Here is an 18,564-nt window from a genome sequence, read left to right on the forward strand (position 1 = left end):
TCCAATATTAGCTTTGCATTTTAAAGGAGAGATGAGAATATGACACATTCTTTCTAGAGAAGAGCTTAAAGGAAGATCAGTGCTTGTGAGGCCTCATTGCTCAGCTTTCTGTGAGCTGATTTCTGGCTTCTCTTCATCTCGTTTACAAAGAGGGAAAAAAGTCTCTGCTGGATACAGGTTATTTTTAAAAACTATTCCAGTGCAAATGCTGCCATTCAGCACAACTCTCAGATCCAACAGTCAGAGGCAGTTAAGAAAGGAAGTTACTTTCAACAGTCACAAACCATAAGGAATCAACCTAACCCACCAAGAAAATACATTTCATAGAATGATAGAATGGTTTGGGTTGGAAGGGGCCTTAAAGATCACCTAGTTCCAAGCCCCCTGCTATGGGCAGGGACACCTCCCACTAGACCAGGTTGCTCCAAGCCCCATCCAGCCTGGCCTCAAGCACTTCCAGGGACAGGGCATCCATAGCTTCTCTGGGCAATATGCTCCAATGTCTTGCCACCCTCACAGTAAAGAATTTCTTCCTAATAGCTCATCTAAATCTACCCTCTTTTAGCTTAAAACCATTACCCCTTGTCCTATTGCTACAGCCCCTACTAAACTCACACTAGTGAAGGGGCTCAGAAAACTCATCAACAGGCTCACTGATAGATAATTGTAGTCCTTACGTCATAACAGGTAGATAAAGGGAAAAAAAAATTCACATCAATCCCATTGAAGAGGTTTGGCTTAAAGACTAACTTGGAAAGAATTTGTAACTCAACTTACAGACTGAATAAACAGAGGGAACAATTCCACCTGCCTCAAAAATCCTATGTTTAAAGTTTTCATTAATGCTGGTAATAAAGCATACCTGCTCTTCAGTAACAGACTTCCCCAACAGTGAGGCTTAAATAAGCAAGCCACGTCCCCAAGAAAGTCCTGAAGGACTACACGATCATCCAGGTAACTCCATCCAAATGCCTCCCCATAGGAGGAGGATGGAACAACTATGCTGAGTTCAGCATATGGAGGAGCACATTCAGAAACACTGCGCTTTCATGTTGGCTGTGGGTACCAAATTCTACAACCTCAACAGCATCAGAAGGTGGGACAGATGAGCAGGTAAATGCACCATGCTGACACTAAGAGCATGAGTCAGCGCTGTGATGCTTGTGCTGAACCAGAGGACAAACACACCACACAGCAAGCCACTGCTGGCAGAGAAAAGGAACATGTCATTTTGTGGTAACAGGCACAGAGCTTAGCTGGATGGATGGCACTGGAGAGGACTGCTTAGTGCTGGGGGGTGGGCAGCCCTACCACACAGCTGAGAATCCACCATGATCAAGTGAGTGAGTGGCAGTCTCACAGTTTGTGCAACAACAGGGATGAACTGAACAATTGGTGCCTGCCAAATTAAGTTCTTACCTTCCCCTGGTTAAAAATGACCCAGAAGTCCTTGGGTGGTGTCACAGCCAGAGCCAAGGAAGTCAGTTTGGCCCAATGACCTACAGAGTAATTGCTGGCCTCCAAGCTGGAAAGATGCTGTCATCACACAAAGGTGTGCAAGCACCTTTAGAGCTTGAGCTCCCACTCCCACCTCCACACAGACTTGACAAGTAGAAGCAGCTGTGCACCTTAAGCTTGTGTCCCTCAGGTTCCTAGCCAGTACAAATACCTGGAAGGCTGGTGGGAAGAAGGGACAAGATCCTCCCAGCTTGCATAAGAACAAGAGGAAACCTCCAGCAAAAGCACCAAAACTCCAGAAAAGGGAAGTACTTGTGCAGCAATAAAACCAGTTTGAAGGCTTGAGCGGGTGGTTGACAGGAACCGAAAGGAACAGTCAACATGCTGCATCTTACAGCTGCTACACAGAAAGCAAAGCGGCCAAAGTGAGGATTCTGCAATAGGAAAAGCAGCTAAATCCCCCAACTCAAGAGCAGGGGCACACACATACCCCACTTTCAGACCATATGTGGGCTGCCAAAGAAGATAAAGGAGTGTTTTCTGGCTCTTTACCCTCCACCATCTCATAAAGAATCCTCAGAAGATAAGGAAAAAACAAAAGACAAAAAAGAAGACATGCCCAGAAAAACAAAATATAAAATTTATTTAAAATTAGAAGTCAAGCAAAAAAGTTTCATCTACCTGCACTTCATTATTTTATTCTGCTTTCAGAATGTGTAAAAACACTGAATTAAGGAAGAAAACCTAGGCAAACAGCTAGGTCTCCAGCTCTCATAGGGAAATGACAGTCAAAACCCATACATCAAAAGCCTGTTCTGCACAAGGAAAAAAAGCATGTTTATACTTCATTCATCTACCATGTTCTCTCTAACTTGGTAAAACAGGGCAGATTTTGTGGAGGAGACAACTGCTTGTCTTGGTTGCTCTTTAAAGTGATCCCCACAATGAAAAAAAACTCCATCCAATTGCTTGGCTTTAAAAAACCAAAACAACAAACTTTATTATATTCAGATTAGTTTTGACACTGATCAAGCTACATCAGGTTCTAATCCCTCCTTCAGACCATGGTTACACAGGCAATCCTTTGACAGCTGCACCAGTATGAGCAGCACCCTCCCACTCAATTTTGCTGCACTGGTACAACTGTTTGCAGCTTCATCATGAATCAAATTAGGGAAGCGATTGTAGTTAAAAATAAACCAGCGCTTTGTTTTGTTTTTTTTAAGGATTACTTTTCAACCCAGGTCAGATCCCCAATCTATTGTGCAGCTGTACAAACAGTTGTATCAGCGCAAGGTGGCTGAATTGCTGATGGTTATCCTCCTGCCTAAAGCCAATGTTTGCATTCCCAGCTCACCTCTTATTTCATGGCTGCTGTAGAACAGGATTATTTACTAAACTGAACATGTAAGGTACTTTATTGCTGCAGCTTACAACCGCATGGAGGGTCTCTTTAGTGAGACAAAATGAGGTCACACTGATGCGTACCCTACAAGTAAGGAAGGCATGGCTACTGAGCTCCCTTAAGCTGTTGCTTGTCCTAGATTCTATGTCATTTTTGCAGTCTGCAGGCTGAAATAAATATAAAAACATGACTAACAGTCACTAATGCAAATTAACAGCTTTGGGCCAAGTTCTGAAGCAAGATTCTCCTAGAAATCCTGTAACCATTAACTATCTTGGTCATCTTCCATTCAAAAAAACTCAAGCCTACGTGATGTCCAGATTCCCACTGATTTGAAGACTGTGGCATTCAAAGAGTAGGAAGTCTACCTCCAGTTTTGGCAACTCTTCAATTGCAGCTGAATTTTGATTTTTAACATGGAAATACAAAAAGAAAGATGGAAAACCAAAATAAGCACTATGCAATGAAGACATGCTTAGCACGCTTTAAAAACAACCATGAGAGAAACAGACTGAAGGCTCTTTTCCCAAATTACCAGCTCAAATACTGTTTGAAACGAAACCAACTGAAAATCCTTCCTATTTGATGGCTGCCTGGCAACCTACTGGAAAGTACTTGGTTCTCAGTTCTCTGCTTTCAGCTGGTAACAGGTATCCACATCAGACACACACCATTATGTAAGGCCTTCTCATTGAAGACAAGGCACAAAAGATTGAATAACCATTAAGATTTGACTTCTAGAACAAGACAGGAGACACGTTTAAAGAAACGGCTTCAGGAAACAAGATTTCTACAGTTTCTGTTGTGTCTGCTCTAGAAGGCAAGAATCAGAGTCTCCAAGCTGTTCAGCAGTCTTGTTTTGTAGATGTCACATCAATCCATGAGGAACCAGAAAACCAACAAAATTGTTATTTGGCACATCTTACCCTTTGTTCCTTAACACATATCTCAGAGTATAGCTTCATGACAGCTTAAATAAATCCAAGTCAGCACTCTTCAAACTCGCCCCTCTCCTGAGTCAGCACTGGCACTCACCTGATCTTGCTCAGAAACTAGCCCAGCAAAAAAGTTCACTTGGGAAGGGGAGGGGCAGTTGTTTTCGCCAATGTAGCTTCCTGAACTGGTTTAGTGCCAGTGCCCAACAAAAGTAAAGGGGAGAATCATCTAGCAGGGAAAGGGCAGGCAGAAGAGAAGCAGTGCCAGTTTCATTCAACTTCAACTGTCCTGCAACCATGGGCTCAGAGAACAGTCTCACCCTGACTTTAAAAAGACATGAGTTGCTACTCCCAGCAGAAAGATCGTTCAGCTTTTTCACCTCTTTCCTGACATCATCTTTACTCCAGCATCAGCGCTCTTGGAGACAGCTGGATTAAGTACCTGATCTGGTGGGGAAACTAAAATAGCAATATACAAAATAAAATACCTTTAGTTTTTAGCTGGATCAGGTCCTTCACAGACCTGATCATGAGGTTCAACAATCCCCCTAGAATCAAAAGAAGAAAGTGAGAACCTGTGACTAAAGGTAAGGAAAGGAAATGCTACAGTTCAACTTAAAGCAACTGCAAAGCTGCAGTCTTAAGGAAGGAAATATCACAACAGGACTATGTAATATAGATATGAAAGCACTTTTGTAGAAAAGATTTAAATTGTTCATTAAAAAAAATCATCAAATTCTCCATGTTGTGATTTTCCAAACACACCATTGATATTTTTTACCAACATTACTTTCAGAGCAAAAGAGCTACTAAAAATACATAAGGGGGAAGTGAGAAATAGCCTGTTGTGATTAACTAGGGCATGACAAACAGCAGCAGCCACGTGCAAGCAGTACTGGGGAGCAAAGCCAGGAGGAACAGTGACAACAACATTATACAAACAACACTGATTCATGAACAACAAAGAATTCTTAGAAACTGCTGCCTGGGTTATGTCCAAGGCTCTCTTTACCTTGATTAAACTATTTAAAAAGTCACTTCAGAAAGCTGACTGCTCCTGTACAACCAAGACTTTTGGGAAGCAAGGGCTGATCCACCTAAAGGGTTTCAGGTAGGAAACCACTGCAACAGTTACTGTGAAGTGCTCCATAATCAAACAAGTTTCAGCAGTAATGCACACATCTGCAATGCAGGTACTACCCAGAGTAGCTGTCAATCAATATATCAGAGCTCCCTGTGTGCTGTCGTACTCAGAAAAGTGAAAGCCTCACGAGATATGCTGTAATGGCACTAAAGGTGAGACAAAGCCAGAACTAGTAATTTGTCCCTGGTGTTACCACGAAAGGGGTCTCGTGCCATCAAGAGCTCTGAAAGCCACACGTACGTACCTACCCCTCATCTGCCAGGGACCGAACACTGTGCACTGCAATACCTTCATGTTAGTGACATTATAGAGTCTTCTCAGAAGAATTTCACTTTATGAATAAGGTATGTTTCACAACTTCAGCCTGGCACCCATTTCTTCACAATCAACATCTGTTCTAGCTAGCTCTTGTCACTGATTGTAACACCTAACTCTGGACACAGCATTAATCAAATAGGGGATTCCTGGAAGACCTAGTTTTGCCTCAGAGATGTAGCAAGATGTCATCTTGCTGCCACTTGGAAGACAGCACACAAAGAACAGTCTGGGCTACTTCCATACACAATGCACCTCTGCAAAACTCAGTTAAAGCTACAGCTGCCTCTGAAGTAAGCAACAAGTTTCTAGCACTACTGTATTTGGACAATCTTGCAAAAAAAATGTAGGTCTTTTTAAAGATAACAGTATGTTCATGAGCAAATGCCACATGTCTGTTCCTAGACTATCAAAAATCAGAAGCAAGAAGTTTCTTGCAAAAATCAGAAGAAGCTGACAGTCGCTAACATTGGAAGTACATCTCTTTAAATATCAAATATGCACATGAAAATTTTAAAACATGAAGAAAATTCAATAAAGCCATCATTTAGGATGCATTTAGACACCTGAATTGCTCACAACTCCCCAATACAAGTGAAATACAATGTGACAAAAGGCAAGGGTAAAACTGTGGTGAAGCTGCTGAGCCCTATGCAGAAGCACGTGGTCTCATTTAGATCAAAGCATGCTTTAAGTGTCTCAGGAGTAACAGACTAGCATCTGTATACAGTAAGACTTCATAATGCCGTCACATAAGATTATCAACCCATATACACACAGTTGTCTTCTGGCAGGTAGTCTCTGCTTGTGCAAACCTGAGGCAGCAGGAGTTTTACAGAGGTCAAGACTCCTGCACGATTCAACTAGACCTATTTTCCACTGCTGTGAGATGAAATATGAAAAAGGGAGAGAAATTGATCACAAAGAGGCAGAGCTTCGCACAGGGATTGCTTCTCACCCCACAAAAGGTGACCTCCTAAAGCCTCTTTGACTCTCCTCTCCCTTAAGAGGATTATGAATCCTACCCTTGGGAGACCTCTACTCAGCTACTGGCTCACCGATATTACACATTAACACTATGTCTTGTCTCTTCATTCCTATCAGCAGAGAGATATTAGAAGAATTTATAAGGTCACTGCTCAAAGATGAGGACTTTAAATGGAACCTCTAATGCAAACAGGGCAAGGCAGTGGTGTACGGTGGGGACTCTGCTTTGTGGCTGCCACATGCCCAGCTGCAGGTCTGCTTAGGGCTTCCCTGCTCAAATACCAGTTCAGCTTATTTGCACATGCAGGCTACCGATTACCCTTGGAAGTAGACTTTTAACCATGGAACAACTGAAAACTAAGACCTCCACAAGCTAAAAAAATCAGGGCAAGTCTAGCGAATGCAGCTCACAGCTCCACAGCAAGTATTAAACCAAAGAGTCTCAGCAAGCGCTAAGCCCAGGTGTGTTTTCACGAAGTGAGGAGCAGCAGTGCACTGCAAGAACACACTGGCACCTCAAAAGGAAAGCCAAGGAGTAGACTGCAACAAATTAAATTACGTAAATCTTTTTTGCCTTTCACAGACACAAGGAACCAAGAATTTGAAAACAGTATTAAACCCATTCTTTTGGGGTTTGCATCTTCCAACAAGACACCATTTGGACACTTCTGAATGGGGTCTAGGAAGCAAGTCCCGAATGATCCCTAGGCAAAAACAATCAGGAATCATTCCCCTCACCACTTAATAGCACACAGATGTAAAGTAACCTACGCTGCCATGCAGGTGAACAGATGCAGGTTTTCCTTTCACAAAGTAATCACAGTTTAAATGCATTATGAATTCCACAGTTACAAAAACTGAAGACTAGACATGAAGAGAAACCTTAACAGGTAGGAACACACCGTCATCAAGGAGGCACAATCTCTGTGAATGGAGATTTAGGATGAGATTAACACATATGCAAGATAATCCCAATGGGTACAGTCAGCTCCAATTTCGGACAAGTGGCAAAATTTTCTCAGAAGAAAAAAAAATGTCGTTAAGATAGATCTCAGATGCATGTGTAATTAATATTCCACGGCCTTGGCTGTTTCAGACTACACAGTGCAATAGCTAAGCGAAGCCAAGAGTTAAAGAGTTTTAACTAATAACTGCACAGAGAAGCTACAGGGTTAACCACAGAAGCACGGAAGCCACAAGGAGCTAAACCCATGAAGAACTATTACAAAAGCTGTAAATGCAGAGGAACTCAAATTACATTCCTTAAGTAGTTTTGATAAAATAAGAATGATCTACAGCTTTCCAGGAGACCACTAACTGAAAGACAAATATAAGCAGCTTGCAGTGAACTTTGATTTTTAGTATCAGTTCTCAACTTTTGAATTATGATGCTTTTAAAACAGGAAAAACAGCTTCGATAAAAAAAGTGAGTTGCTGCAGTAATTGATTTCCACAGAAAAATCCACAACTAGGACGAAACAAAACTTCTAATTGCTATTTTTAATTCTGCAGTGACAAAAACCTCAAGGCAAACATTATGTAAGACCATTAACCTCTTTGCTTGTAACTGGCACCTTCATTTAGCACACTACCACACTAGATATCTTAAGATGAATTCTTAATGCCAAAGCCTACCACTGGCTGCAGCAGGGCAGTCACAGCAATAATGGAAATGAAAAAAAAAATCCCAAAGCAAGCATCATATACTTAATTTTGCAACTACAGCCCCTTGGGCAGAAGCAGTTATATGTGAGCCTGTCCAGCTCTAACGAAACAGTATTATTTCCAGATTGGTAATCCCAAAGATTATCAGATGCTCCCTAGTATTTTAGGAACACTGAAGAGAAATCAAAGTACACAGAAGATCTGGACTGACAGAAAACCTCCAGCTCACCTTTTATTCTAGGAAGTGGGTCAAACCCAAAGAGGCTGTAACCTGCTGAAAAGGAAAGTTTTGAACAACTGCTTTTCTTCTTTTCAAAACAACCTCTCAGCATTCCACATGCACACTCCATGGCAGTTCAGGTCAGGTATGACAAAGATCTCCACAACTGCCATGTATTGTACTTAACTATAGTTCAGTGGCTATCACATATACACATATGACTGAGTGAAAAACAAAACAAGGTAATCTTTAAGAACATTCCTGTCGCTCAGCCCTGCACCCCACCCCCCCCAAAAAAAAAAAGGACAGATTAATCTTCTACACCGATAATAAGCAAGACTGATGAATTTCACCCAGACAACCTCTTAAAATACCGTCTTCCATCCGTTCTTATCACATTGTGGCAAAGAACGACATTCAGGAGGGAAGAAAAAAAAAAAAAGAAAAAAAAGACCGATTAAAAGCCTACTTTCAGAAGCTATTGTCCTGCTGTGTGAAAAGAGCTCTATGAATCACCAGTTCATCTCCCCCTGACTCCATTTACTCTTAAGAATTCCCCTATGTGCTTGAATTCATACTCCACCCATCCAGACTGTAACGTCCCAACTTGCATACAAGAACACTGTGGGAGACAGCATCAAAACATTCAGTAAATTTAACCTAAATGGCCTCTAGTGCTCTTCCTCATCCACAAATCTGATTATTTTAATCACAGAAGACAATGAGGTGGGTCAGACATAACTTACCTTTGGTAAATCCATACTGACTGTTCCCAGGCAGGTTCCTTCACGTGCCCAGAAAGGGGGCACCAAAAGGACCTGACTCATGACTGTCCCCAGGACCGAAGCGAGGCTCACCAGCCTGTAGGTCCCTGGATTATCTTTTGGGTCTATTTTGAAGACAAGTGCAACATTTGCCTTTGTCAAGTGATCAGAGACAATCCCAGCACCTCCTTGACTTTTCAAAGATGACCAAGACTGGCATTACTATCACACAGCCAGCTCAGCACCTCTGGGCACAAGCCCCATAGACTCATATGGCTCAAATTCTCTCACGTAATCCCTCACTGCTTTAATTTGCTTCTGACTGCTGTTTCCTCTTTGAACGCTGCCTCTGAACACACAAGCCCAGGAGACCTTGCTGCTGAAGACTTAGGTATAAAAAGCACCAAATACCTCAAGCATATCTGTGCCAACCATCACTCATTCCGCCACCTCATTCAGCAGTCTTTGTTTACCCTTTTACTGCTGACATACAGGTAGAAGCTACGTAATAATTATCAGGGATGTTGTAATATGCACTGTCCTGAGGGAAAGCAGCTGTTTCCAAAATTCAAAGACAGAAATGCAGACTAACATAGCAGAGTTTGTTCTGTCTGTATTCCAAGTTGTCAAAGAAACCGCATATCTCTTTGCAGGATGTTAAACCAACCTGCTGGAGAGTTGCATGACCCCATTTCTAAAACGTCAGGCAAAAAAAGCCTCCTCCTTGCTGTCAGCCAGGCTGAATGAATTTAGCAAAGGAAAATCAGCACTGTAAAGAACAAACCTAGGCTCTCCTGAAAATCCCTAAGGAAGTTTAACAGAGAAGCTTCTTTTCAGGTTTAATTAAGAAAAATCTAGACTATGTAATAAGGAACTAAGATTTTTTACTTAGATGTCAACTAGTCAGACTGCTCTAGGTATAGAAAAAGAGATGCTTTATGACAACTCCATATTCTCATGGCTTTTACATGCATAACACCTCAGTGCATCAGATATGGGGGAACAGCAGGAGAAAACTCAAAGCTGTTTTAATACTCCCCAAGAGAAAGGAGAGCCAAAGGACTCAAAATGCTCGCAGCCGAGGTCATTGCTGCAGGCTTCTGGCATTGAGCAGGCGTCTCATTGTGCCACGCTCACACTGCCAAAGCAATGGCAGTGCCTGCTGTGTCTGAAAGCTAGCACGGAAGTGTAACACATGCAAACAAAAGTACATTTTATCAGACTCCAGAACTCACAAGTCTCCCCTGCCCCCTTCTGGGAACAAGGTGGATCTGAAAACTTCAATATCTATTTCCAATGATAAAATTGATTACTTGGGCAAACAACTGAAAGAAAACCAGAAAGAGCTTTTGCCTCAGGCACGAGTCCCTTCAGCAAGACATGGATATTGGTAAGTACATCTCTTCAGCAGCAGAGACAGACTCAAAGTGGATTTTCCTTACCCATACACTGAAGCCACTGACAAACTTGTGCCTGCCAAAAAACAGCCTGACAATTCACTACAGCTCAACTGACTAAGACAATTCATTTCTCAGGTCATGATGCAGATATGCAATGCAGACCCCCTGTCCTTTACACCAATATCTCCACTACTTCCCCAAAATAAAATAAACAAACAAAAGAAAATACAGCAACTACAGAAAAACTTGCATGATACCCATTAACTGCTCATAAACCTTCTTCACAAGTTAAGGAAACCACGTCCTATTAAGCTGCTGACAAACCTGACTTAAGCAAAAAATGCCTTTGCAGTGACTTGCCACCCCATTTATGTTGAGATCTTAAATGCAAAAGCCAAACAGACCTCATTAGGGCCAAAGAAGAAAAACTCTCCCACCTGTCTCTTCCTACCTCTGCTAACAAGGAAAACATTACGCTGTTTGTCCATGTATTTTCATACCTCACAGCACTGAAGAAAAGTTTCACTTTCCTCTTCACATCCAGAGTGCAGTCCTGCACAACTCTGTTACTTAGAAAACTTAAGGAGATACTCACTTTTCCTTTGTCTCTGCTTTGCATGTGGGCCACTGAGGAGGAAAGCTAAGCAAAGACCCCACATCCCCACTCCCAGCTGTGACAACTTCCAAAGGAACAGAGCACAGCTACTGTTAAACAGCCATTTAGGATCCGTGAAGAAAAGTGTTTCTCATTTTGAGGAGACTGACCCTGCAGTAGAGATCCAGGAACTCTATCCAAAGAGCACATTGTGAGCAATGACACGTTTCGTGCTCTCCCCTCCCTTTGCAAAGTCAGCTGGTAAGGAGCAGAAGCTGGCTCCAGTACTCAGGAAGCAGCACAAATGTTTTGTTTCCTAGGAATTAGGACATCTAGATTTAAACCTATCAAGTCTGAGTTATGCATCAAAGCCAAATGCACATTTGCCATGAAGAACCATCACAAGCAAGCTAATCTCACCCTTAAGGCCCTTCAAAACCAGTATTTAATTTGGTTTGCTTCAAGCTCACTGTAAAGCAGCTTTACAATTCCTACAATACACTATGGGCTGTGACACCACTCTGATCCATCTCCTCCTCATATCTATACATTGCCCTTTTTCTGTGCTCTCTGAGAATTAATTATACAGAAATGAACAGCGTTAGATAAAAGGAATCCAAGAAATCTGCTCTCTTAAAGGAAATGAGGACTACAGAATCTCTGCCTTCAAGAAATCTGTAGCAATGCCCACTCAGTATGACTCCCATTGTTAGAAAGAGAACAAGCCCAAGATCCAAACAAGCAAACATCAGCACGCCCATCTTCTCACTTGTGGCCAGAAAACAAGCATATGCTTAGCCATGGCGTGGGTTCCACCTCTGCCTCTTGTCACCACTAGACCACATCAGAGCAGCATCCTGACCTGAGGAAGTTCTGCCAGAACTGCAGGCGTCACACAAATGGCAGCTTTGAACAAAAAGATGAATACTCTGACTTTAATACATTATCTGAATAAGCTCCACCTACCCCTCTCCATGTAAAGCAAGGCAGTAACAGTAAGCTTCACAGCCTCACACAGTCTGGAATTTCACTACCCAAGAGGACTTTAATCTCACATATACAAGCCTCTAGAGATACACCAGGGCATTTCAGCAGTCAGAACTGAGTCTCAGACCGAATGGAGGGGCACACGCATTAGAATTTTCTGTCTTACTGTGAAGATAAACCTGAACAAACATTTTGCATCAGCTACACTTGTCTTTTTCTACATGGCGAAGCTGACAACACTTACATTTGGCAGGCGCCATATGGCATCATGCGGTTTTACTGGACAGCTCAGCTTTTGTCTGAACACTGTTAAAATATTTAAAGCCAGGAGAAATACAGCCAATTCTTACATCTCTCTACTGAAGTTTAACAGGTCAGGAAAGTGCTCGGTTGATTTGGTTAATAGATTCTTTAGATAATCATGATCTGAGGTCATCCAAGTGGAAAGAAAAGGGCTAGGAATAGGTTACTGGTCTGGTGCTTCCACTGAATGCTTCAATTATCTTGGTCAAACCATTCAGTCCAGGTGTACTTCAGCCACCAGCAAAACAGCATTTCAGAAAGGAAACACAGGATATTCAAGTAAACCATCTCTATACTGTTCCAAAGAGACCGCAGTTTGGTATTTTTTTCCCCATAATCCCCTCGAACCCCATTTCAACTTAGTCCTACCTGATAATTAAATTCTCAAGATTTTAAGATTTTGTGTCCTAGTCCATCAATTGAATTGAGTTTGTTGATACAGACACAAATTAGGGCACCTCTTTCAAGTCAATGTGGTGCTGTCTGGCGGAAGAACCAAATGCTTTAGCAACTTTTACACTCAAAAGGCAGAAACAGAAAAAGACAATCCAGGAGCACATCAATTCCACAGAAAGACTTGAGAGCATGAAAGTAAGATTATCCAAACAAATTCATTTCACTGTGGTAAACAAATTCTAGTGCCAAAAGCACAAGGAGCAGCTGTTATCTAGCGGTTTCTTCTGCTAACATAGTTTCGAGACGCTGATATTTAGTAAAATTTGGGGCTTTCTTAAGCATCTGAAAAAGGTCAGACAGGCAGAGAAATCCAAGGCAGTCAGATGTACACTACTCCAGACTGTATCAATGCTCAGCACACAGCTTAATTTATTGTATGAGAAAAGGCAACTGCAGGTTGCCCTGTGATGCACCCATTCTAGAACAAATATAGCAAGGTTTGTAGAGACAGGTAAAATCTTTTATTAGACCAACTGATAGAGGATGCCCTCCCTCTCCCACTGCAACCCCTTCTATTTTTACACCGCCGATCAAAAAAATTAATTCAGCTGGAAAAGACTATCTTGGGGCCCTACTTATCTACCTAATTCTTTCCTAGGAAAGGGTGCTAGCCACAATGACAAGAGAAAGCACTCATGTCGCTGTCTACCTTCCTGATACCCCCAGAAAAAAAACCTTTATTTTAAAAGCGTGGGGTTTATCACTGTAACTGTATCTACATTAAGGGAGAGCTGCACTAGGCAAGGATGAACATACTGATTAATGCAGCTGTCCCAAGCATTTGTAGCAGATATGACCTTATAAGCATGTCCACTGGGAGCTAAAGCCACATAATCACGTTGCAAATCCATGCCCCCTACTTGATATCAGTTTAATTTTCCTAAGCAGGTGACTCTTAAGGGTCACAGGCAAGAAAACATGAGCTCTAACTTCCCAACTTGACACTACATTGTGATTTTTATCATGAGAAAGTACCAAACAAACGTACATTCTCATATACAGTACGTTCTCTTGTATGGTCAACCCACTAAAAAACAGAAACACAGAGAGGAGAAGGAAAGAAAAAAATCTGAGCTCCACATTAGGAAAAATAAAAAAAAAAATCTCGATGCAGATGCTGCAAGAAAATAAATGGTGTTATGGAAAATACAGGGAAAAAGTGCAACATTTTGTTTTAGAGGTTTTGAATGGGAAATCACTTCAAGATTCTGTCATAACAAACATTTTAGACAAAGGCAGTGCACTAAAGCTAGTACTTAATTTAGGTAAAATATATATTATCTGATGACCCTTAAAGCTAAGGTAGCAGATTTTGTTTGAGACTACCTGTAACTCTGAAGATAATTTCATACAAGAATACTCTTAATCCCTTGTGATACTAAAAAAATCCAATATGGCATAACATGCATGACACAACTCAGGGTCATGGAGGAGATTTTAGTCTGGGTCTTTTGTTATCCTGTTACTCTTCTGGGGATCAGCATAATCTGCAAGAACTGAAAATCTTAAAGCTGTTAAAATACCTCGGGATTGTTTTGTGGCTTGCGGGATGCTCTGGAAGGTAAAGGGCAAAGAATTAACAGAGACACCCCCAGCCACTTGAGGGAAAATGAAAGGCAATCTGAACCTGAGGCTATCTTCTCCGAAGATACATGAATTGGGTGGCTAGTCACAGCTCCAAGCTTGACAAGATGCTATGCGTTTTGAAGGGAAAAAAAACCCACAAACTTAACATCTAAAAATCTCTGCAAGATCATTTTATCCAACCAGGAGCAAGCACTGCTATCCTTTGGTACCGCCTTCTAGCGAGCCTCCCTCTCCCAAGGGATCCAATGTAACTTTGGCTTTGCAAAAAGAAATATTCAAGGATAAGGGAGCTCCTAGATGCCAAAGCAGCAGTCCCTGAACACAATTCACCCTACTATATTTCTTAAGCTCCTTCCAAAGGAAAGGGACCTTTAATATCCCAAATCTTCATTATTACTCTCCTTATACACTGCCACTGGGCAGCAGACTTCCTGGAATCCTCTACCACACCAGCCAGTTCTGTTCTGAAAGTTCAGAAACGCCGCCTTTTCAAATGAAGTGAAGAATCAGACAATTGAAGTCTATATTTAACTTCATATTCACTGCAGCAGTTGCAAAGAAGTTCTTGTAAACACTCTACAGGTCACAAATTTCCAGTATCTTATCTAAATGTTAAGCTGCTGAAGTAGAGCTCAAAGCTCCTTCCAACAGGCTTTCTGGAGTGCTACCTACAACAGCTGAGCCCACTGGCTAAGTAACAGAGCTGTAAAGCAAAAATAAAATAGTTTGTTAAACCTGATCTATTTTCAAACCGGCTCGCATCTTAAAAATTAAGTGCTGCACCTGCATATATGCATATATATATATAAAAATTAATAAATAATTTTTGCCCCATACACTAAACAAGCACAGTACACATTCTTTTGGAAGACACACAGACTGTGGCAAGTTTGCTTTTAATAGCAGGTCTGTCTCAAGTGTATAAAAGTTACCTTGATTTTTCACATTTTCCATTCCTTTAAAGATACTGTAAGACTGTGTTGCAGCTTCTACACACATCAGTCTGCTAAATCAAATGTTTTCTCACAGCCACCTGGGTTACAATACATCATGGACCATCAATAGCTAGAGAAAACAAATTTACTCTTCGATTTTCTTTTCCAGTTCAATACAGTGGGGTAACAGGTGCCAGAAGCATGTTTTCTCAGACTGAAAGATACAAACAAGCACTATGGGTAAAAAAATAACACAGTTCTCTAACTGCAAATGATAGCAAACCTGAAACAATAGAAACTGCTTTACACTCACGAGAGTCAGTCCACCAAGCTCACTACCATAGGACACTGACCTCACCGTAATTTTTCAAAGGCTTTGAATTTTCTTCTCGTTGTCATGTCACAATAGGATGAAGTACAAAAAACACAAAGCCCGGAAACACTTCCCAATTAACTTGTAAACTTTAATTGCCAGGTTTTCAGAAGACGTTTTACAGCAGTGAATAAATACCTTGGTTTACTTTTGGCTGATGAATGATACAATACCCTTAACTATTTTAACTAACAATATCTGAGTGGAGCTTCAGTCACAACTCAGAATTAATTTTTAAGACTACTGATCTTTGCTATTAAGCAAAGCAAGTTGTTAATAGGTTCACTTCAACATTTCAACTGATGAAATACATATGGAAGCATCAGTCCCAAGGATGCTACATGACTAATGAACAGACCACAGGAACAGAAATAGCTTTAGCTAAATAAGATCACAGGTAAGAATAATTAAGGGGAAAACCAGAAATTCCGAATGCTATTACAGGAAAAAAATATACCATATGCTTGAAGAAGAACAAATGAAAACTATTCACATTCCACATGGTATGGAACAGTAGTACTTATTCAGTCTGACTAATGGTGTCAGAGGTTTTCTCTCAGCTCTGTAGAAATAAAAGATGCATCAGGCATGCTTGATAAGCTAAATCTGAACCAATAAGCATTACCCTAAAATTTTAATACGCGTATTGAGGTCAACACTTGCAGTAAGAACTGCGAAATATTAAGACTGCAATTACATAAACAAGATTTGTACCCAACCAAAGAAAATGCCACTTGCACAGCATAAGAAAAACCACTTAGAATATTTGGTCCAAATGGGAAATGAAGCAAACCCTTACAATATTTGCAAAAGGGTATCCATAACCATTTTGAATACGGTCACATTTAATCCATGCAAAATCCTCATATTCAAGATGAACCTGATGCGGGTTTTATTGTGGGAGGTGTGGGAGCGTTTGTTTAAGAAACTACTAAAAAAACCTGCATATGTAGTGTTTCAGCATCAACTGAGCTTCAGACTGCTTTAGCAATTCTTCTGGGACACCCTCACGAGACCGAAGTTAAAAGGTCTTTTTTTCCCCCCCTACATCTGCGGGGTGAGAGAGTCAACCCCCATGGATCTGACAGGCATACCTTCCTCAGATCTGCCATATAGCTTTGCACACAGACCACAGCTCAGAGAAGTGGAATATAGCTTCCACTTGGCAGCAAGTGTTGTGAGGGCCTTCCGAAGATCCAGGACTTCACCAGTATTATTTAGAATCCACAAGAGTACTCAAACCAACACAAGTGCACAACACCTCATCTTCTGCAACAGCTCCAACATTTTGATTGAAGTCACTCTTTGGTTTGATTCAGGCACTAAAACACAGGACTACGTAGGCCTCTAGATTTCTCTCCCAAATCCTTCCTGCTTTAAATAACTCACTGACATCTGCAGTCACTGGTGCACTGATTTTGGTGCCTGAAGCTGCTTATCGCCTATAGTTAGCTGTAATGAGATCATGACTGCCTCCCCACACGTGCTTAAGCTGCTTAGACAGTACTGTCAAAGGACACAGAACAAACAGCCAGCCCTATGTTCTTGTGCCTTTCTAAGATTTCTAAACTCAATTTTTGAAACGCTTGACAATACTCTGATGCCAACAGTGGACAATGCTAATCAGAATTTAAAATGACGTGATATTTTGCATAAACCCACTCCGGCAGTTTAAAAAAATGGGGAAAATGCAGCTTAGCATAGGACAGGGTGGGTAAAAAAAATGCCACAGTAGAATACATGAGCTATACATAGTGCTGATCTAAAGGTGAACTAATAAGTCAAAGACACAGGAGTATCCCCTGAAAAGAAGGCACCACATGTCTCCCCTCCCGGCCCCAGGAAGGTAGTTGTGGAGCTCAGCATCTTTGGTCATTACCTGTTGCACCCCACCAGAAAAGCAAACTAGGCAACACAACTACTATTTAAACATGTGGTGTCTCAAGAAAACGAGGTCATTTGAGACAGCTGGCAAAAAAATACTTATACCACAGTTACTACTACTGAGTCATATCTTTGTTGATAAAGAACTGGTGCAAAATGGATATGCTAGACTTTCTTCCAAACTTGGAACAGCACAAAGTAACCCCTTTCAGCCTGGAAGACTATCAAGCCAGCCTATCATCTTTCAAACTAACCTCAGAACAGGAAGGAAAAAATAAAAACCAGACGATAAGAGTTCTGGAATCACTTTAAGATAATTCAGCTGCAATTCAGGCACCTAAATGGCCAGAACTGCTAGAGCATAAGAGTTAGCCTCCAAGTCTTGGAAGCTTAGTTCTTATTACAAAGAACTAATTTGATTAGAAGTTAACAAATACAAGACAGGATTGTGCTTTTCACTCTGTCGAAGTGCACCTACTTGGGTGTTTCTGTAGTATCCTCCAAATGTAAGAGCATACCTCCCACAAACCGTATCTACACATACTTACTTGAAGAGCAAAATTACAAAGTGGGAGGTAAAAAGCAAGCAGCTTATTTCTCTTTGCACGCTCTTTAAGGTGGCTGTGTACGTATTCTGGGAAAAACAGAAAAAAGTTACCTTAGAGATGTCACCCAAGCTCTCTCTGTTGAGCAGTCACTGGAATATGGAGCCAACCTCTCACAATCAAGAGGGAGCAGGACACCAGAAGCAAGTCAGCCTGCAAGACGTTGTATGGAAACGAGTTAGCAAGTGCTAAATTAGCTTTTGTTTAGATCTTTACCTGCTCATCAATTCAGAATGTTTGAGAGCACACTTCACCTCAAGCCTGGGACCAGAACCACAGTGAGCTCCTTTCAGGATGCAAGTGCTCTCACAGAAGCTCTTTACCAAATGTACCACTGGAGCCGAGGGGACCACCGCCCCCAACAGCCTCCTCCACCCCTCAACTGAAGATTACCAACCAGCGGGTGGAGCAAAACAAGAAGCATGCCTGTTCTGTATCTGGCCTGGTTCACAAGACACTGATGGGTGTTAATGAAGAAAGGTTGAAGCACAGTATACTGAACTGTGGCAGCTGAACAGGCACTGCTGTAGGCCCCAGCAAGGGAGG

At 41.5% G+C, this 18,564-nt stretch overlaps 1 protein-coding gene across 16 annotated transcripts in view; it reads right to left on the reverse strand.

Moving 5' to 3' along the window:
• Positions 1 to 18,564, reverse strand: part of IP6K1 (inositol hexakisphosphate kinase 1) — a 39,192-nt gene that overhangs the window by 15,905 nt on the left and 4,723 nt on the right. For 8 of the 16 annotated variants that reach the window (XM_040590028.1, XM_040590024.1, XM_040590008.1 and 5 more), the window contains one exon: positions 18,072 to 18,171. The exons of 1 other annotated variant lie outside the window; for it this stretch is intronic. The gene's annotated coding sequence lies outside the window, so the exon portion shown is untranslated. Of the gene's footprint in view, positions 1 to 1,948; positions 2,040 to 4,118; positions 4,143 to 4,286; positions 4,347 to 8,138; positions 8,184 to 8,598; positions 8,732 to 18,071; positions 18,172 to 18,564 lie in introns of those variants that run through there. 7 more of the 16 variants (XM_040590009.1, XM_040590012.1, XM_040590020.1 and 4 more) reach the window with 7 other exon arrangements.

This window comes from Falco naumanni, chromosome 4 (genome assembly GCF_017639655.2).
Source record: "Falco naumanni isolate bFalNau1 chromosome 4, bFalNau1.pat, whole genome shotgun sequence".
In the NCBI taxonomy this organism is placed as follows: domain Eukaryota; kingdom Metazoa; phylum Chordata; class Aves; order Falconiformes; family Falconidae; genus Falco; species Falco naumanni.